This window comes from Amblyomma maculatum, chromosome 9, assembly GCF_055883805.1.
Source record: "Amblyomma maculatum isolate TAMU_Amacu chromosome 9, ASM5588380v1, whole genome shotgun sequence".
NCBI lineage: Eukaryota > Metazoa > Arthropoda > Arachnida > Ixodida > Ixodidae > Amblyomma > Amblyomma maculatum.
The window spans coordinates 25,337,849-25,360,603 of NC_139352.1; the positions used below are offsets into that span (position 1 = coordinate 25,337,849).

The 22,755-nt window shown below is 43.5% G+C and overlaps 1 long non-coding RNA gene across 1 annotated transcript in view; it reads right to left on the reverse strand.

Moving 5' to 3' along the window:
- Positions 1 to 589: 589 nt before the first annotated feature.
- LOC146178601 (uncharacterized) overlaps positions 590 to 22,755 on the reverse strand; it is a 137,524-nt gene continuing 115,358 nt past the window's right edge. Inside the window, exon 3 of the long non-coding RNA XR_014700876.1 lies at positions 590 to 691. This is a non-coding gene — a long non-coding RNA (uncharacterized LOC146178601). The remainder of the gene's footprint in view (positions 692 to 22,755) is intronic.

Genomic DNA, 22,755 nt, shown 5'->3' on the forward strand with positions numbered 1-22,755 from the left:
GATTAACAAAGACACATTGCGCGAGTGGGCGAAGCATATATAAACAGTAAGAACAAGATTAGGCATGACACTCGGTCCCTCCGCTGTGTCTAAATAAAAATAATGAACTCTAAGGAAGCACGAAGACGCTACAGCGAGGATCTGTAAGCGCAGCTCTCAAAATGTAGACGCTTGCGTGGGAACGAAACCGCTTCACCTTATGCGTATATCGAGAAATATGTCTAAATATACAAGAGGACAGGAGCAAAAAGGAAGACAGTTCATGACAAAAATACGAAAGATACACTGAAGTTCTCTTTCACGTGAGGGTACAAAAGCATTACGTTACATTGCAAAGACCTGAGTCGTGCTACACTGCATATCGTATAAGTACCATCAGTCATGTGCATATAACTATGCGTAATGTTTAAATAATACACCCTACACCATATCACTTATCTGAGTCATGCTACGGCCAACCAATCAGTGACGGCCATATCCCCTCCTACCACCTGCCAGGACATGACTGTGAAGAAGACAGTTATGTATCCTACAAAAGGGTTAGAAACAAAAATGATGTAAAATTTTGGTTAACCAAGACTTACTTAAATGCCTGCATGCATGCCTTGAAAGAGCGTGTCTCAGACTCAGGATCCAGGTTTCCCAGTTGGTTCGATCCACATCTTAAATGTACTGTGCAAGTTGGAAGCTCCTGTGAATTCGGCCATGACATATTCCTTTGAAACAAACCTCCAGCTAGCACATTCGTGGGCATTTCACCTCCCAACAATCAACTCTCCGATACATGTTCGTTATCTTTGTGCCATGAACACCACACGCCGTGTTTCGTGTTATTCAGAAATAAAGCCTTCGATGTATTGAGTTAGCAAGCTCAAGGTAGTATAAATTGAAGTCAGAAAGAAAAAAGAGCGGTGAATCTTAGAATAACGAAGAAAATGCTGCAGGCCGAGCCCGCCCACACAATTTCCATGCTAATAACGTAACACTTTTTTCCTTTTACTGATTTCCATTTTGCATAAAGGATGAGTTTATGATAAAAGCTGCTACAATGCCGCTTGAGAAGCCCCCTTTCCACCTCCTTTACATGTAGCAGCGCAGAGAAGCACAACGTACTAATAAAAGCAGTGGCATTCCACCATACAGGTATAACACAGAGGTAATGAAGCATCAGGTGTGCACAGCTTACTTATACTACGAAAACTAATATTTCAGATGTACTTAGGAGATCACAAGAAAAAGGCCTGTTACAGCGCAGTACACAGTCACTAGTAGTGTGTAAACTAAAGAAAGCACTGTTCATTGTGCACAGTCTCTGCACAGTGCGCACAGTCTCCTTCATTTTTCATGCACTGCTTCAGCCAGCCAAGAACGCGCGAACAAGCATGCCGTTTTAGTAGAATAAATTACCCCTGCAGGCATGCGCAGCCGGGCAGAGCTGCGGTTGCTGTTGTTTCGCCTAACGCTTCTCTAGACTCGGGTTGCAGTAATGACGGCGAGTCGGCGAACTGGAAAGATATCGAACCAGGCATTTGTTGCTGTGTCTGTGAGGCCCATGAACAAATTACCTGCGCAGCTTGTAGCCACAAGTCTTTGTGCCCTATCTGGAAGGTCTGCGGTGGCGTGTACTTAGTACGCGGATTCCGAAAATGCTTCTCACGGTTTTCCAAACTGACGAAAAGTTGCTCAGAACTCGTGTGTCTTCCAGGCACACAACTACGTTTACATGCTTTGATCAATGAAGGAGCGGGAGAACGCGAAGAACATAAACTCCCACCACAAACTGCAAGGTACAAGTCAGAAGAAGCTTGAAAATCAAAGAGGCGATCCATCTATACACAACTCAATTACGACAGCTTATAATTGCGGAAAGCAGCCGTATATCTATACGACGGATAACCCAGGGAATCATCCGTGCCACACAGACTCTTGAGTATTTCTCTAAGTACTAGGCGGCCACTTATAGATGGTGGAACCTTGAGGTCAACTGTCCAACTTACAGCTTGCCTTGAACATCCTTCTACCGCGAATGGTAGAACCAAGCTCCTCTATTTTAAAGCACTTGAAAGATGTTCGTTAAAAAACGTTATGATAATGGTGTAGCATCGTAACGAGGAAATAATCTCGCAACCAATGAATTGGAAAGAAACGAAAAGGATAGCTACTAAATGTATTGCCCTTTTTTTTACTAAACTGCGGCGTGAGATAGTACGCCATTTCAGTTTTACCTACTCTTGTACTTTTTTAGTTAGATTTAATAAAGTTTGGGTCATCTCCGGTCAATATTTTTAATATTGCTGAAGCACAAACAGGACACCGATACACACATATCAAGAAATACAACGTCCTTCTTCGATCTTTTTTTGTCTCCCTTTTGTCTTCATCAAATGTAAATATAAGCATCACCGACCAGCCCCATTGGTTGTTTTCCACCGTTATATAGTCCCAGCTTCCTTTAGATCAGGATGTCGAATGTAGGCTCCCGACAATGTTTATTTGTGTCAGCACTTTCAACGATTTGGTTGGTTTAATTTTATATGTGTTTGACTGAAGCAAAGGCTTTTTATGGGCGGTGAATCGACAACATTATTGATGTTTGCCTTGAGACCACCTCACAATATTTATCTACTTGCCCAACGGAAGCCTACAACACTTCTGATTTGCGGGGCTCCCACCACGCACAGTTCGGCAGACAACGTTTGTGATCAGCCTAGAACTTTTCATTATCCAGCGCAAACATTTACTATATAACAGTTGCGTCTTACCTGTAATTATCTATTAGGCTGAAACAGGGAGACTAACTAAGGGAGACAGGGGACAGGGAGACTAACGAAAAGGGGACTACTTAAGTGATGACAACGCAGAGAGCTATACGGAACAGAAAATGGTAGGTGTGACACTAAGAGATAGACCGCATGCAGGGTAGGTCAGAGAAATAGCTCGACTTAATGACATTCGAGTGGAAATCAAGAAGACAACATGGGCATGGCCAGGATATGTAGTGCGAAGAGATTATAACTGACGGTCGAAAAGGGTAACAAACTAGGATTCCAAGGGCGGCAGAAAGTAAGTTGGGGGGATGCGGTAAAGAAGTTAGCAGGGGTCAAGTGGATGGAGCAAACGCAGGATCACGTTATTTGGAGGAATATGGGAGAGGCCTTCGACCTGCAGTTGGCATAGTCCGGGTAATACTGCTGATGATGATCAAGAATAAAAATGATAATTTCATTGGTGATGTGCATCACAAAAGTTATTGTGCTACACCATCTCAAAATCCTAGAAGCTTTAGCGCTGCTGCAAGCGATTATATTGCTCAGAGCTACCTGGTGCCTCTTTCTTAACGGCAAATAAAGGCAGCACTTCAAGACTTCCAGTGTGGTGCAGTGTGTGTAGCATGATACTACTGATGAAAAAAATTGGGATTCCTTCACACTAGTAAAACGATACAGGACGAGAACTCTGTGACTTCCCCGCTATTTATGTAACTAAAGCAACAGCGTGTATCACGTTAATTGTTGAGAATACCTACGATCCCCATCGTTAAAAGGTAGCATTTCCGATAGGCACCCAGTATTTTATTAGCACGCGCGGTGCTCCCAGACAGGAGTACCATCATCATCAGCCTAATTATACCCACTGCAGGGCGAAGGCCTCTCCCATATTTCTCCACTTAACCCGGTTCTGCGCTAGCTGCGTCCATTTGACCCCTGCGAACTTCTCAATCTCATCCGCCCACCTAACTTTCTACCCCCCCCCCCCCCCCCTGCTACGCTTTCCTTCCCTTGGAATCCAGTTTATTACCCTAAGCGACCATCAGTTATCCTCTCTTCGCACTACATGTCCTGCCCATGTCAGTTTCTTCTTCTTAATTTCTACTAGAATGTCGGTAACTTGAGTTATTTCTCTGACCCACTCTGCACGCTTTCTATCTCTTAATGTTACCCCCACCATTTTTCGTTCCATAGCCCTCTGGGTTGTCCTTAACTTAAGTAGAACTCTCTTGGTTAGCCTCCACGTTTCAGCCCCATGGGTGAGTACAGGTAAGATGCAACTGTTGTATACTTTCCTCTTGAGCGATACCGGTAAGCTGCTAGTCGTAATCTTCGAATGCTTGCCAAATGCGTACCATCCTAATCTTATTCTTCTTGTTATTTCCTTTTCATGGTCCGGATCTGCGGTTACTACCTGTCCTAAGTAGACATATTCGCCTACTATTTCCAGTATTTCGCTACCTAATGTAAACTGCTGTTCCTTCCCGAGGTTGTTGAACATTACCTTAGTCTTCTGCATATTGATTTTCAAGCCTACCTTTCTACTTTTCCTGTCTAGGTCATCAATCATTATTTGCAGTTCATCCCCCGAGTATACGAAGCAAAAACCCAAGTAAAGAAGCACTAGCCACAATTTCATGTTCAGTCGATTAGAAAATTTGGTCAGACTAGTATGGCTTGTATTTACTGCGACAGTAGTCATTGGCTAGTTTCCGGGAAAAAAAAGCATAATGGATAACATTACCATCTTCGTCGCTAGCTCTGTCTTGTAACTTTGGTTTTCTTTATTTTGTAAGTGACTGAAAAAAAAAATGTCACTTCTTAAACTTCGAGCTTTGCAGAGCGTACCGGCTTTATGAGTGCCAGGGTGAGCGTCGAATTATTGCTTCCAAATTTGGACCTCATACGCTGTTACTTTTCTGCCCTTAACATCGCTAATATGCTAACCGTTTTAAAGTTACAGATAGGCATGTAAATATTTTCTTCCAACTAAACAATAATACTGAAATAGAATAACTGCTCACAAATTGGCGCAAACGATAAGTAATTATGCAGAAATCTCTTGGCCATTCACTAAGGGGCATTCAAACTTTATAATAAGCCTTGTGAATCAAGGGAGGGCTCTAACACGTTCTGTTTTGATTAAAACTCCAAAGTTCATGTAGACAGTTTACTAGAGTTTGTGCGCAGCCTTTCGCTTTGCAACCGAGTGGAGTACTTATATATTCAACGCGCAACAAAAATTCTTATTTTGATCGAATATTTAGAGGCATTCCCTAGGGTGCAGTAGAATTGTTATAAGGAATTATTTACTCATTAGATCCACCCTAGCGCAGCCATGTATACAGATAAAAAGGAAAGCTATACAGCCTTTTCAGAACCTTCGTAGTTAAAGAAACATTCGTCCTGGTCCCGGGATTTAACCCGCGGCCACCGCCTTTTAGTCGCTCTACCAACTGGGCTAACCAGGACGGTGAGCAGATTAGGTGGTAGGTCGACAACGAATTGATCAACAACTCGAAGTGGGAACGGTGTTCGTCGTATATTTAGGGGAATTCCCCAAGGTGGAGTAGATTTGCAGTAGGTTATAGGTTGTGTAGGATGGATAGGATACAGAAAAATATAAGTACTTGAAAGAAATATAAGATGTGACCTTTAAACCCAGATAATAATAACAAATAGGGATCTGACAATATAATATTTTTACAGATTTCCCACGAGATAGAGAAAAAAACGGAGTTCAAGAGGAATCAGCAGGCTGGAGATTCAACTAAGCACACTGTATTAAAGGGCGTGTTTCCTTTCAGGATTTTAATGCTTAAGAACATTCAAAGAGCTTCTACTTTTTAATGTAACGGAAACGTATTGTTATTCACAATAAGGGAAGCTAAGGGAGTGCTATAAAACATTTCCTAAAAAGCTGCCAGGAGAAAGCTCGGCTGCCGGAATACGTAATCTTAAAAGTACGAAGCCGTGTTCCCCGAGAAAATCAGAAGCTACGCAAGCACTCTCGGGCACTAGACACTTGATTATGTAGATGTACAATTTTTAGAAAGTTTGGAATTCAACGCCCGCTCAATCATTAACTAAATAGGCCTAGTAATTATTATACCGTTTATTTCTCACCTCTGTTTCTGCGGAGCTTCTAGATTAATATTTGGCTTGAGGAGCTTATATTAATCTCCGAAAGTTCCCACTGAAAGTGCTGAATAAATTAGGAGTCTCGACAAACGGAGACTAGTCTTTAGCCTAAGGTTGCTGGGCCTTTCGCATATATGAATAAAATGACGCATATAGAATTAAAAATTTCATTCCATCACGCTGAAGGGGCTCCGTTAATCATATATATTCATGGTCTCTCCTGTAGGAAAACCTTCTAGCTTACCAAGTTTCCAGAAAAAGCTTTAAAGTTCATAAAGCTTATGCACGAAGTCATTCGCGCACACCTTTACATCTGGGACGAACTTTCTATTGTACGGGAATTTCCTTTGGTGTCTCCAGTGCAGTTAAACTGTGTGTTTTTTAATCTATTTTACACTGCAGGCTACTCAAAAAGCTAATTAATGAGGCGAATAATGAAATAGTTTTTATAAAGATCGAAAAGCTGCTCAATGATAAATGCAAAGACGACACTTGACACTATGTACGAAGGCGGTGATAGGATTAATGCATAACTTTATTCGTTTCAGACAATGATCAGTGAGTGGTATTTCTCAACAGCGATCAGCGCGCCGAGCCATTGCTTGACTGGAGCCTCCCTGATGTCATTGCATGATTGTGACTTGGTGGCGAAGTTGTTGCGACGTTACGTCATAGTGCAATTTCGCAAAAATGTGGCTGGTAGTCAAGCGGTTTTGTGACTTGTGGTAGTTGAGTCTTTGCTCGCCTGTTGCTATGCATGGCTATGTACTGAAAAGTGAACACATGACAACCTATCAATCCTATCATTGCTTCAGTGAGCCGGACTGAACATTGCAGAAACCAAAGCACTCTACGCCGAATCCCTAGCCAGTGATGCCTGCTTTACATAAGCATTGGTATATTACTCTACGAGGTCAGCGGGATGTTATACGAGGGTAAAGACGTAGCTTTGTCAATATAAACAGCCTCTCTAATCAGGGGACCAATTAACTATCATACTGATTCCTTTCATACTGAACCCAATACATCAACAAACAAGATTTTCAGCTGCGCCTCGAATCCTCGCCAACATTTTGATGGGTGCAAATAGATGTTATTTATCTCTCTCTCTCTCTCTCTCTCTATCTATCTCTCTCTCTCTCTCTCTCTCTCTCTCTCTCTCTCTCTCTACCGCCGCCGCCGCAGTGCTCACTCGCGAGGGAGCAGCAGATTACATACAGAAAATTTTAGATCGATTTCTTCCCCAAGCCACTTGTGTATTCCCGAATATTTACTCAAACCACCATCCCGAATCGCCGCTTCTGCTGCTGAAAACAGCATTTTATCAGCTAATCTGGGACTCAAAAGTGCACCCCTAATATCCAATCTCATGAATGCGCTCTCACTAAGGCGTGGCATTCAGTAAAGGCAGCAACGACCAAGACACTAAATGTAAGGACGTGAAAATCGACCATGCTGTCTGAGAGCTGCATGGTCTGGACATCGCCTACTGAATGTCCCTCTATGCTTTGATTCAATAGAATTTTTACTGATTCGCTCTCCAAGGAGCACTCTCCCAGTGGCTGCTTCCGGAGCGAGCACGCCTTTGCTCTCCATCCCTCTCTCTGCTTTTCGTCTCTGCTTATTTTATCAATTACGCGCTTTCGTCAGTTTCGTACTCCCCTTCCAGTCACAATTTCTCATCCCGTACCCTCAAAGTCTCTTATATTAAAATTTCAAAAGCTGAGAGTGACCAAAAATCTAACCCGCATCCAATAAATACTGGTTGAGGATACTGTCATCTGGGCCATATAATATACAGTAAATACATTACTTCAGAAGGCACAAGAAAGCAGTGATGTACTAAGTTTTTCTAGGATTGTATAGGAGTACTTAACTCCGATTAACTGCAAGCTTAGCGGTCAGTAGATGCGAATAAAAACTGAAGAACATATTGCCGCGGACAACAGACACAGCAAGAACATAGGGACAGCAGGTGGCAATGTGATTAATATTTAGAATCAGCGGGTAATAAATGTGTTAAAGAGCTTCAAAACAGTCTTGGGGGGTTATTATGGAGTGACTCCGAATTCCCGGGCTTCCGAATATATTGAGCTATCTCGAATAAATATTGGCCCTAAAACAGGCATGACCCTTGTTTTTGTTTTAAAATCATTTCTAACGGGTACCATAAACATCAGTGAGAACATAGAGTTGTACTGAGGGCAGGAAAGAGGAACTCCGACAGGAAGGAAAACAAATATTTATAAACACTGGAATTTCATTTCGAGCGGCAAGCTGGAAATATTGAAGCGTAATTCATGGGCAAATAAATATTTTATTCAGGTGAACGAGTATTTCCTCTGTCGTATATAACCGACAAAATGCAATAAATGCTGAATGCTTGGGCACGGCGTTTGTAGCTGCGGTTTCCAGCTAGAAATATTTGTTAGTTCAACCTAATGCGCAAGAGAAATATCTCATTGGTCGGGCGATATTTAGGACTGGCCTTCAAGCAACCAGTGTGATTTGAGCAGTTTTGAGGTATATGGCCCTGATCATTAATGCGACAGAGTTGCGGCTGAGTACTTGTTTCCATCTTTTTCCGGGTTCCGTAATGCGACGAAGCAGAAGAATTTCCCCAAGTTTTCATATTGCAATAGTCAACAACTATGGAAAAAGGAAAACAGCGCTATGGTTATTATTCTCTTTTTTCATGACAAAATGATGCGCATATCGCTCAGCAAAAAAAAAAAAAAACAGAAGCAGCATCTTGATAGTTTTAAGACAGATATGCTTGCTAGCTGCTGCGTTTCATTGCAAGTATCAAATTATTTCGCTTTTGAGATAGAATAACTTTATGCTCTCATCTGAGCTAGGATTTCTCTGACTTCAAAAACACATTTAAGCGGGCAACCCGGAAATGCCCTTCGGCATTCTCACTTAAGAAAAGTTTCCTTTGCTCTCATTTCCGGGCAGAAACTTCCCAAACCTCTCGTGGCACCGAGAAGAACAAAATAAGTGACACCTGAATTTCAGGTCCGACGGCTGCCTGCCTCTGAGTCCTGCCTCCGCATGCCGAGCCCCTCGAAAGCTGCCGGTGAGGCAGAAGTTGTTCCAAAGTAGTCAGACATTTTTCTCGGAACCTCGCCGCCACTTCCAGAGAGTGCTTGGTTGCTAAAGAGGGACCGCATAGCTTTTGTCACAAAAACCAGCAGAAGCGACAACTCCGCCTCGTTATGCTAGCGACAATGTGAGTTATTACCCGCTTCGCAATGCCTGTTTTAGCAACCCCCACTTTGTCATTGCCAAGGCAAGCATTCCTTACTTAGCCATCCTTCCCTTTTCTTCATCTCCAGTCCCTGCAATTGGACATCTTAGCTGCTTTTCATCTTGATAAGCATGCTATTGTGGATTCCAAGTAGTAAGACAAAGCGCAATGAAACGAAAATTTCCTTACGCCAATATTATTAGCAATTAATGGACGAACGAATAGCAAAAATATTTCGTAAGCTGCTACAGTCTTTAGCTTATTAGCCTGTTTTGCTTGCAACCCAAATAATTTTGCTTCAAAGTTAAATATAATATCGCTGATGATTCATAAATTCGACCATCAACAAAAGAAAATTTTACAAAAAGGTAAAACAATTTACAAATTTTTTTTTTTTCAAATACATTTCTGAATCTCGAGGCATCTACAAAATGCTGCTATTATGGCTTGTGTTTATGTTTATCAATATCTGATAACGGTATCCGCCAAATGCTATAGGGCGGTTCCAGTGAAGGAAATCCTAGCGCTAGTAACTACATAGTGTTTGTGCAGCCGTAGAAGATACGATCCAAGGGCAATTCGGGGGCCGAACTAGCCTAGAGCGCAAAAATCACTTGTATATAAAACTATGATTTTAAATTTCCAATACTCGCGCAAAGCACTTCTAAGGCCCTCAGTACATGAACTGAAAACAGAATGGCCTGACGGAAAGAAGGCCAGGAAAGGGAAAATATGCAATACCTATTCACAAATTGCAGCCTTCAAACTTCTGTTAATTATTGCAGATGCATGAAGTGGAACCATGATGCATTGCACTAAACATGTCTTGAACACAGTGCTATAAATAGTTGTCAAAATAAACTCTCACTCGTGCCTCACTTTTTATGTTCCTTTCTATACCAGAGATGATCAATGATTTTCTTGCGAAAGCTATAAAATTAGAAATAAGCGACGACTAAAATTAAATAAATAAATTTAAAGCGAGTAATATTGTTCCTACCAAGAGCACGCTGTTTTCAGTGTACTATCGGAGCACGTCCGCGGCAATCCTCGATTTCTACGAGTAGGCTTTAATGAAATGCACAAGTGTTTACGCTACTGGTCAGAAACACTGGGTGAAGAAAGTGGAAGGTGGAAGGGGGCACTTAAGCTCCGGCTTGCAGTATTGTCATCTGTCAGTAGTATCGTCATCTTGCAGTACTGCCTCATGCACGACCACATAAACCCCTTATTAAGTTGGCCAAGAAGTGTAGTTTATATAGGATGTAATGAAGGTTGCATAAAATCATATATGAGACACTTTCATCGTTACGAATTGTTCAGGAAAAGCTGGAAACAAGAGTGATATGGGACAGTCTGTATATTAGGGCAAACAGCAAATAAACGCAAAAGATTAGTTTATAGAATGTGCCGCTAGTCCCACAGCACAGCAGGCTGACGGGGTATATTTAACTCTTCGAAATCGGACGGGAACACGCCACAACCGGGTGGTGCGCTCCTCATTCTCAAAAGGGGAATCTGTGAATTACTCCCTTTTGAGATTTAGGTCCGACAGTTTGTGAAGCCAGAGTGTAAATACCTAATAAGGACCCAATCAAATCCATAGGCATGTCAGGCAATCGGCAACATTGATTGCAGCGCGTACACGATCCGGGAGGAGCAGGCTGGCAGCTCTCCTTGCGATTCGCAATCCCTGCAGAATGAGTTCGCTCAATCCCGCTTCCATGAAAAGTGTCTGAACTGGGCACGATAGGCAGGGGAGACATGGCCAGGAGCCGGGTTAAATTTTGTCCCTCAAAAGGGTTACTGAGCAACCAGCCGGATACGACGAAACTTAGCGATCGCAACTGCAGCACCCTAAGAGTAAAGGTTAACAAAAGGCGTTGTTCCCCTTAATAAGTGAGTGTCATCTTACTGCAGGCGCTCCCTGTACCATGGTTGCATAGAACTTAGCGAAACACTATACTGCAATGCAGTTTTCTGCTGTGCCTTGACATTTTGTTGGTTCAGGCAGTGGTGTTTCTGAGCAGTGTACTTTCCTTAATACACGCTCTTGCCTAAATATTTGACCTGTTTTGCGAGTGTATACAGTTGCCTAGATGTCTCAAACTACAATAAAATAGAGTGTCCTGTCGTGTATGCTCATAATAAACTGTTTTCAAACTTAAATGCTTCTCTTGTATCACAAACAGCCCCGGCAAGAAAGGGCGCGAATGAGACGGCTTACCCGAAGCAAGCTACAAGTACGTTTGTTCGCTCACTATGTAATCCCCTGAGCTGCATGCGAAACCAAACACGCGCGAAGCACTATTCGCTTTTCTCAGACGCACGACATCCCTGCTGGCCAACGCAATTTCCTGGAAAGTAAACAACGCCCTCCTTGTACAATTTACTGCACGTGCACTATTGTAGCTTGCAGGAGTCTTCGTTATTTGCACAACGGCGGAGGTTGTGTGCACAGTGAAATGTAGTAGTTACTCGGTGCGTCTAGCGCTTGGCTTGTTGCTTAGATGCGCATGTCAGGATTTACGTACAGCCAGATACTAAGAATTACATGGAACATTAGCATAACACGCGAGAAGAAAAACCGGAAACGAGCCTATGCTTGCTATTTTAGGAAGTATTTGTTTTTTCTTTCTCCTCCCTATTAATGCACACAACCCACCCAGGTTTTTTGGCGCAGAAGACACAACCGGCACCTCATACCTGCCTACCACCTTTTTCAGGCAGTGCGCGACTCTATGAATATAAGGAATCACTTGTGGGTGTTTATTTCTCACCTTAGCTGCAATCCTTTTTGCCTTTCATTTTCAGAAGAAGAGGCAAAAGAAGGATTGCAGCTAAACTGAGAAATAAACGCCCACTAGTAATACCTTATATTCATAGAGTGGCGCACTGCCTGAAAAAGATGGCAGGCAGGTATGAGGTGGCGGTTGTCTTTTCTGCGCCAAAAAAACTGGGTGGTTTGTGTGCAATAATAGACAGACAACAATGCTCAAATATTGAAGTTTTAGCATAACATTGGAAAATGTTTATATCGGTCAACAACAATGCTGAAATAATAAAGTTTTAGCATTACATTGGGAAATGTTTATATCGGTCATATCAGGAAAAAAATATCTTTATGAAATAGAAACCAGAAATGTGGCACATTTACCCGTCACTCATGTCTCATCGCGAACTAAATTTCTTCAGCTGTTGTCTGTAGGTGTCGCCGTGTGAAACGATGACATCTTACGCAAGAATTTTGTAACTACCAGCGATTGCGAAATATTTTGCAAGTGATGGGAACAGTCAGTTCTCGATCAGGGTAATCTGTTTATGAAAGTCACGTTATTTCTTGACTAATTATTCTGTGTCTATATGTTAGGACAACGTGGTAAACAATTGGTCTCCGTCATTTATTGATCAGCAAATGCTTGGCTCTATACGCCGGCCAAAATGTTTGAATTTATTTACTTCAGCACGCTTGCCCGCTTTGTTGCGCCCGGTGACTCTCGACAGGATAACAGGTCGCCTGTTAACGTCAGACAACTTTTTTCTGGAAATTTGTTTCTTTTTAAACATCTTCTATGTGAAGATGGTGCAGTGTTTATCAAAAGTCCTGAAGCCAAAGGATTCTCGTATCAGCTGCAAAATAACGCTTTCACGTCACCGTTGAAGATTAAAGGGCAGGCCATGAGACGCTTTGACATAGTTTCTTGTTGTAATTAGAAACCATATACTAGAATTTTAAAGGCCTTTGGACTTGTAACGTTGCAGTAACGGCTACATTTTACGGCTGGGATGGAAAGTGTTTGGCTTCAAGACTTTTGACCAAGACTGCACGAATATGCTTTAAATGCATCGTTTGATTGGGGAATTCTGCAGCTCAGCATTACAGTATGTTTACGTCTTTTCAGCACAAATAAAACGTTTAAAAAGGCCGTTGCTCATGGATCGGTCACCTTCAGTCAGTATTTGGACCTCAATGTTGTCAAACCAGCAGCAAGAAAAAATGATCCGTTGAAGTTTTGCCTCTTTCATTGAAAGGAACTGCGCTGCCAAATTACCCCTTCACGAACAGCACTTTGTGGCTTTATTTGACGGTGGAAAAACATACAGCGTGCCCATGCACTGTCAGTCATTAATAAGCAAATAGAATCGCGTTGCCGCCAGGAGTCGAACGACAATCCTTCGGTTGCGCAGCCGAGTGCAGTGACCATTACTCAGCGCCAACATTTGTTTTTTTGTTTTTTATTCCCAGCCGGATTTGGAAGAACTTTACAGCATACGTTTATAAAATTTCACTCCAATTGGTGAAGTGTTGATTAAAACTGTTTAAAATATACAAGGTCATCCATTATACCAATCCGCTCGGATAGTTCACTGTTTCTCCTGACAACATCTCTGAAACAAACAGTACTCTCATCAAAGCACTGCTTCCCAGGGCGAACAACTCCATCCGCATTGCGAACTGTCATTCCCACCTTCCACATACTGAGCAGTCCCACTAGCATAAACATATCTAGGCACGCTGTCCTTTTTCAGACAAGGTAGGAAAGGAATGTCGCGAGCCTACACTGTGTAATATCTATTTAAAGTTCGTTGCAGTTATGTCCCATCTTTCGCGTCCCAATTGCAATCAAGAAAAATGTGTCAATGCTCTCCGGTTTTCTGCAGAGGAGACAATTTATATATAGACCAAGGAACAAAAATGACTTTTTCTTCCAACCTGGGCTTAACTGGCAACGTGTCTGTGTCAAGCTGGAAGAAGGTTCTCGCTGAAGACCGGAGTAGCATTTTCTTAACCCTCTTTAAGGCAAAACACATTACAAGGATTCAACGCTGCTGAACCAAATATTAAGCGAAAGCATTAGCTGCGGGTGACCGAGCGTTCTTCTTCTCTTCTTTTCTTTTCTCAGCCCACATATAAAGCCCCGCTTTAACCAACCCATATGAATGTGCCCTGGTGGCCAATAGGGGTAACGTGAATGCCAGAGTCCTAGCAGGCTGACTCTGACATAACCGTCCCATATGAAACGAGAGACCCCAGTTGGCAGCTCCTGCCAGCCCGTGTGTCACGTGGGGTGTGACGTCACAGCGTCATGTGAGTAAGACGTAACTGCGGCCGGGTCACGAGAAGGCTTGAAAGTACGAGTAGTATTGCTTTCGCAATAAAATGCCACACTACCTAAAAGAAGTCCGTAATCCTCCTTGTCTAGCGTATAGATGCCGAATACATCTGAGGGAAGGAACAGCGGCACAAGTAAAAAAAAAAAAAAAAAACTGGTCACAATCGCTTCAACACCTGCCATATTTTCAAGGGAATGAAATGGCCTCTTAGTGTGAATGTAATATTTCAGGATGTTTTATTAGATGTCTCTTAAGAGGAGCATGGCGAAGGCTTACCCTTTCTCTATTATCATATGCTTCTCATCATTTGCCTCTCATTGGCGTTCGTTGCAGTGCTAAATATAATTATAATCGGTTTAAAAGAAAGGAAAGGTTCAGTATCCGTAACACTTTCTCCGGCAGGTACGAGTTTATTGTACACTATCCCTCCTGTCGCGTGGCGTTCCTTGGCGCGTGTTCAAGTGTAGGCAACACCACCTAGTTCGTCTAGGTGGTGTTGGTGTAGGATTGCAGATAGCAGGAAAGCTAGACAAGAACGCATTTCGCGGGCCCGACTACTGTGCCGGAGCTCCCGGGTTCGATCCCAATCGCGGCCGCTGCGTTTCGATGGAGGCGAAACAAAGTGGCATCCGTGTGCTGTGCGACGTCAGCGCACGTTAAAGATCCCAAGGGGATCGAAATTACTCCGTAGCCCTCCACTACGGCTCCCCTTTCTTTCTACTTTCACTCCCACCTTCCACCCTTCCCTTACAGCGCGATTCAGGTGTCCACATAGCAAGTGTGACAGATGCTGCGCCTTTCCCTTCCTGTGAACCAATTATTATTATTATTATTATTATTATTATTATTATTATTATTTTTTTTTTTTTGTGCTGCAGCACAAAGACCACATGGTTGTTCCTGCGCACATTAAATAAAGATAAAATAAAGATAAAGATTATTATTATTATTGTTGTTACTATTATTATTATTATTATTCTGTATTTCTAGCCTGTGTTTTAAGTACCATGCACTTGTTGCGCCTGGAAGGGTTGTTTATTTTATGTATATTTCTATATTACTATAATCAATGTCAGTTATTTGTTGTTGTTTTTTTCTTCTATCTACAGTTCTTTTTTTTTTCTTTATTTCCTGGTGTGCTAAAATATTCTCTCACTGTGTATATAAGTGATGCTACTCATTGTTTGCTTACTTTCCGTGATACTTTTCGTCTGTCATTTCATGTATTATTTATTTCTTTTTTTGTGTTCTCTCTGTGTGTGTAAACATGTTTGTGCTTTTTCATTTTTGTTTCTTTTTTTTTTTATTTGTGCTGCAGCACAAAGACCACATGGTTGTTCCTGCGCACATTAAATAAAGATTGATTGATTATTATTATTATTATTATTATTATTATTATTATTATTATTATTATTATTATTATTATTATTATTATTATTATTATTATTATTATTATTATTATTATTATTATTATTATTATTATTATTATTATTATTAATCTAGTGGAATAAGGTCTCGACCACAGATTTCGCGCACAAGTCTCGTGTACAAATCTCACGCAGAACTATCGCGCATAGGATTTCGTTCCAGGAGCCTAGAAAGGCTTTCGCATTAAAAATATAGAAAAGAAGAGGAACGTAGGAAAGCTCTCTTTGACCATAGGTTACGGCACACAGGGAAAGCGTTTTGAAATCTGCGCATTCAGCATTGTAAAATTTTCTAGGAAGTTTAAACTGGGGGTTGCAGGAAAGGAAACGTGAAGTATCTGCCGCGCTTCTAAGCGGCCACATAAACAACGCGGTAGGGTAAAAGAGGAATGTGGGAATGAAAAATGGAAATTCCGGAAGGCATTTCTTATCTATTTGGTTCACAGGAAAGGAAAGGCGCAGTATCTGTCACGCTTGTTTCGGTGCACACCTGAACCGCGCCGTAAGAAAAGGGAGGATGGTGGGAGGGAAAGTGGAAAGAGAGAAATTTAAGCCCTGGAATTTTCTTCTTTCAATCCCACATTGCTCATTTACCTTACAGCATGGTTTAAGTAACCATTGACAAGCGTGACAGATACTGTGCATTTCCTTTCCTGCAACAGATTCAACTTACAAAAGAATTATCGAATGTTAAATGCGCAGTCCAGGTGTCACTTAAGCCAACGTTACTAGACTAGGAACGTTGACTTAGGCCGCGTCGGCAGCTGCTTTTCAACGGAAGTGAAGTGGACAGGCGTCCATGGGCTGGGAGATGTCAGTGCACGAGAACCCCAGGTGGCCATTACTTCGTAGCCCTCCGCAACTTCCCTTTCATTCCCACCTTCCTCCTTTCAATTACGGCGGATTCAGCTGTCCGCTGAAAAAGTTAAAGATACTGCGCCTTTCCTTTCCTGTTCACTATCATAATCTACATGCGGCATTGCAATACCTGGCATGCAGTGGCACCACCGCTGTTACAATGGCAACGCCTACATGTTCTGACATGTCTGGGCATGCATTGTGCCATTACATTAAGGTGATGTCAGACACTAACCATGACTATGACCATGACTATGATGACTATGATTAGACACTCATATTTAAAACAGTCAGCGTTGCTCATATTCATAATCATCAGTTCAGTTCAGTCGTTCATTCGTGTCCGACTCTCCGTGACCCTATGAACCATGTCACGCCACGCTTTCCGGTCTCTCACTATCTTCCTAACATCACATAACCATCTGCAGCGCCTCGAGGATGCCATCTAACCATCGCGTTCGCTGCCTACCCCTTCTCCGGTGACCCTCATCCTTTCCCAACATCAACTCTTTCTCCAGCGACTCCTCTCTTCTCATCAAATGACCAAAGTAGCTGAGCTTTAATTTTAGAATTTGACCCTCCAATGAGCAGTCAGGGTTTATGATCGACAATTCGACTGATTGGATCTTCAGGCAGTCCAAGGAACTCTCAAGAGTCTCCGCCAGCACCACAATTCAAATGCGTCAATTCTTCGGATGTCAGCCTTCTTCACAGTCCAACTCTCGCATCCATACATCAATCACAACTGGAAAGACCATAGCACGAGTTGTACGGGTCTTGGTTGGCAGACTAATGTGTCTCTGCTCTTTACTAGGCGGTCAAGGCCTCATAATCATAGTTAGCCATATTCATAACCACAGTTATCATAGTCATGGTTTGTCATAGGCATAGTCCCGGTTAGTCAGTCAGTGTTCATTGTTAGTAATAGTAATAGTCATGGATAACTATAGCCATCGTTTTATTCAGCCATGGTTAGTCAGAGTGTAGTCATTGTCATAGACTGATTAGACTAAAACCAACCATGACTATGACCAACTATAATCATGTCTAACCATGACTGTGACTGGGACCACTTATGACTAATCAAAACTTGACTATCATAATTATCAGTGCCTGATTTCAATAACATCAATTGCTGTGTGATTGACAGGTGCGAATGACATTTTCTTATCACTCTTTCTAGAATATAATGGTAAGGAGAGGCGCAGTATCTTAATTGTTTCGCGCACACCTGACCCGCGTTGTAAGGGAAGGAATCAAAGTGGGAATGAAAGCTGAGAGTTCGTGGTGGATGAGGGTTAAGGTGTAAATTCGAGAAAGGATCTTTTACGTAAGCAGACATCGCATAGCACACGGACACCTCTTCGTTTCGCCTCCGTCAAAACACAGCTGCCAGCGGTTGGGATCAAACCCGGGTACTCCTGTGCAGTAGTCTGGCAGTCTGCTGGAAAGTGGCCGTATCTGTCACACTTGTTTCTGTGGACACCTGAACCGCGCCGTAAGGGAGAGGAAGTAAGTTGGAATGAAAATGTAAAGAGAAAGAGGTGTCCACAGAAAACGAGTGAGACAGTTACCGCGCCTTTCCCTTCCAGTGAACCAATTATTATTATTATTATTATTATTATTATTATTATTATTATTATTATTATTATTATTATTATTATTATTATTATTATTATTACTATTATTATTATTATTATTATTATTATTATTATTATTATTATTATTATTATTATTATTATTATTATTATTATTATTATTATTATTATTATTATTATTATTATTATTATTATTATTATTATTAAAGAGGTGTAGTGCAGGGCTGCGGAGTAATTCTCACCACCTGGGGATCTTCAGTGCACTGACGTTACACAGCACATGGGCGCATTTGCCTTTCGCCTCCATCGAAACGCGGCCACCGCGAACGGTTGCAATGAGGTTATTGAAACTCAGAAGCCGAGCGTCTTAAACGCTGAGCCATCGAGGAGAGTTATGTTAAAGATATCAATGGGAATTATTCCCGAGCCCTCCACTAGAGACTCTTTCCAGCTCCGCCTAGATAGAGATTTGCTTAGGCTGTGTTACTCTTTCTCGCCTTCTTTCCATTCTACATGGGTACCATTCCTTTGTTATAAACCCCGCCGGGGTGGTGCAGTGGTAAGACGCCCAACTACTGTGCCGGAGTACCCAGGTTCGAACCCGACCTCGGCGGCTGCGTTTCGATGGAGTCGAAATGAAGAGGCGTCCGTGTGCTGTGCGATGTCAGCGCACGTTAAAGATCCCCAGGTGGTCGAAATTACTCCGTAGCCCTCCACTACGGCTCCTCTTTCTCTCTTTCCACTTTCACTCCCACCTTCATCCCTTCCCCTACGGCGCGGTTGCGGTGTCCACAGAAAACAAGTGAGACAGTTACCTCGCCTTTCCCTTCCTATAAATAAATCATTTGTTATAAAACGAAGGCACATTCAGCACCCCTTTCTTGCTATCCTCTTTGACTCCTACCTGATGATGATGATGATGATGATGATGCTATCCCGGTCGTGTCCTTTCCAGCGAGTGGACGTCGCCTTTTTTCCTTAAGCAACACCACGTAGCCGCGCTACCTTAATGTTCAAGTCAGCTGTTCGCCGACAATTGTGACAGTACCTTAGACTTTCCTTGCCAACTAATTTACAAAGTAAAACAAAAGTACGAAACTCCCGCAATTAAAAGACTGTGTTTAAGTCCCTATCGCGTCTGCTCTTCAGCAGAAACTTTAGCATCGTCCTAGTTTTTTTGGCCTTCAAATATCCGTATTCTTTAGTTTAAAATTTATTTATATGTTTGAATAAAAATCGTGGTGAAACATAATGATGGCAAGGCATTTAGCTCTTTGAAGGAAGTTTTACCCGCCCATTATTAAAACAATAGCAGTAGATTAGTGAACCAAGCAGCGACCAAAAGGCTGTCGTGAAGAACAACTAATACGTAATTATAATGGGGACCTCTGGATTTAGTTCCAGTAAGTGGGTAAGTTACGGTAAGACTATGCGCTTCTACGTTGTACGGGGGAGCAGACTTGAGATGCCTGTCGTTCTTTATAAGAACCCCCCCCCCCCTTCTATTGTTTCCGCTCTCTGTGGAATCATGTTTTTCAGTTTATTCTTCATATGTACCATAGAGTGTTTTGTATAATGCTTTGGTCGGTGAGTATGTGCGTTTTATGCGAAGCATATTAACGTAGTTTTCGGGCCTTCGCGCGACTATTCTAGGCACTATAGCGCGACGCCCGGCGGTGGCCACCATTGACCCTCAAGTGGGGTCACGTGACATGACGTCACGTGATGACGTCACACCGGCTGCAGATGGGGCCTCATATCGCGCCGTCGGTCGCCTCCCGGCGGTAGCCACCATTAACTTTGAAGTGAGATCACATGATGTGACGTCACGTGATGACGTCACACCGGCTGCAGATGGGGCCTCATATCGCGCCGTCGGACGTCGCCCGGCGGAGGCCTCCACGCTTCGGTTCGCGCCGTCGCGCGCGACGCGGCGGCGGCGCCACCATCGCTGCATCGCGTGATATGTGACATCACGCCAGGGATGAAGCGGCGCACGCCCGCCGTCGCGTCAGTCTCTGTGCCCGCAACCGCGCCAGCGTCTTTGCGCCGGGCGTGTATGCGTAAATGATGTGCAAACCAAGAGTCATGCATTTAGCGACCATAAGAGCGTGTTTGTCGGGCTGCAAAGAATAAAGTACGACGATTAACCTAAAACCACGTCTCCGTTACTTAGCCCCATCCACACTGAGGCAGCTGCTTAACATGCTTCGCATCCACTGGGCTTAAAACCTTGATAATCCTCCAATGTTTTTGTATGTATGTGCCCAATATATTTTCTTTGCAATAAGTCGTGTCTCAATGCGAGCGCTTCTCAGGCGCTGAAAGTTGAAGCTTAGCGGGCGTACCTGCATGTTTCACGCCAGGGGCTTCCCGTGACTTCATCACCATGGCGCCCTCAACACCGTGGAGTCCTTCAAAGACTCTTGTCTTCCCTACGGGGTCCCTGCATAGTCGTCCCTGCGGGGTCCAGTCCCGAGACCCTAGTCGACGCGGAGGCCTCAAAGTGGGTTTACCCGAATTGTTTACTGCGTCCAGCATATGAGCGCCTAGACTTTTCAAATGACAGGGAAGAGCATGGCTTCCATGTCTAATTCTAGTCCTTGATGCCGGCTCCCTCGTCATTGGCAGCGAGCATATACCTATTGTCCTTGTTGGGTCTAAGTGACTACCATGGCCTGCCTTTTCCTGCCGTCTTGCGCTACCAACGAGACGCTTCCCTTCGTTATAAAACGAATGCATGTACAGCCCCCTTTCTTGCTTTCCTCTTTAACTCCTACTTTCTTTCCTTAAGGAACACCACCTAGTGGCGCTACCATTAATTCGCGGGTCAGGTGCCCACCGATAATTGTGACAGTATGTTAGCCTTTCGGATAAACCAATTTACAAATCAAAACAAAAATACAAAAATTCCGGAAAGGAATGAATGAAGCCTAAATTTGAATGAAGGAATTGCTCTCGGCCGCTGTTTTGGTAATTAGGGAGTTAGGAGAGATGGGAATGTAGCTTCTTGCTTCTTCACGGTTCTTCAAGCTGTTGCTCGTTGCTTGCCATGCTGCCGATCTGCGCGCTTCAAGTCGACCTCTCTCACATTACTCGAAGCAGGCCGCTCTCACAGCCGTATGTAGCAATGGAATGTTGTATTGCGGTGCTTGATAGAATCTGATCTGCTAGGGTGGGCGCATCTGCCTATCGCATCTGCCCTTCAGTGGAAACTTCAGCGTCCTTCTAATTTTTGAAGCGAAAAGCATCACCAGGCTCGTCGACGCGCTTCGCGCGAGCCGGAGCCCCAATTTGCAACTTCTGCGCATGCGAGAAACCGATTGACGTCATGCATGGCGCAGGTGGCCGCCGTCGCCGCTTCCGCCGCTTACTCCGTCGCCTGACCCAACGTTTGACCTTTCGCTGCAGCCGCGCGCTACTGCGCACTTGAGCCACCGCTTCCCCTCGAAAAGGCGCGCTTGCTCAGAGAACAGGCGCTGACACTTGCCATGGAAGGAGAAGAAGCAACACTCGGACGGCGCAGAACCACCGATCCAGAAGTGGTAGCTTGGGAGTTGGCTAAAAAGCAGCGAACATGGGAAAAGCCCAAGGCTACACGAGCGGCTGAAACACCAGAAGTACGAGAGGAACGCCTTGCTAAACGCCGTCCAAACGAAGCTGAACAGCATCGTTCGGCTGTGTTAACTGAGAGTAGCCAGGTGATCGAAGATGGTGAAACCAGTTGTACTTCTGGGGTTGCTGAGCAGTTGTGGAGAAACAACGAGAAGACCAAAGCTAGACGAGCAGCTGAAACACCTGAGCAACGAAAGGAGCGCCTCGCTAAACGATGACGACAAGAGGCACAAAAGCGGTTTTTAGCCGCGTTTCGCTTCGAGATATCCAGGCCGAACCTTAGATGAGCCACAGCTAAACCTGGGGGTGGCAGTTCCTAGCCCGACGGGGTTGGGACGGTGGGCCAACGCCGCTCGCGGCGGGGGCTAACCAGCCACCTAATTTTTATCTGTTGTAGGCCGTCATTGCACCCGCCACCGCATCGGTGGTGGTGGACGACGGCCGTTGTTGCGGCGCGCGTCTTTCTCTCCCTCTTCCTTTTCTTTCTTCTCTATTTTCTCTTCTGTCCACACGAGGCAGCGGAGGTGGCTAAGCTACATAGCCAGTAGCAGGCCCGTGCATTTTCTTTTCCTTCTTCCTACAGCCACCACAACAACAATAAATGAGCCACAGCTAATTTTATGGCTTTCAAATGTCCGTATTTTTTTATTTCGAAATTTATTTTTATGTTTCAATAAAAATCTTGGTGAAACAAAATAATGACAAGGCCTTTAACACATTGAAGCAAGTTTTACCCGCCCGTTAATAAAACAATGGCAGGAGAGTAATAAATCAAGCAGCGGCCAAAAGGCTGTCGTGAATAAGAACCATGTAATAAAAATGGGGATCTCTGGGTTTAGTTGCAGTTCATCCATGTGAGCGACTTGTGCACGTACCTGGTAACCTGGGATGATCATCGTGCGATTCTAGTGGTGGAGACTTGATTAGTGGCGGGCGTCGCTGCGTGCTTCACGGTAGGAACGTCCCGCGGTTATGTCACCATG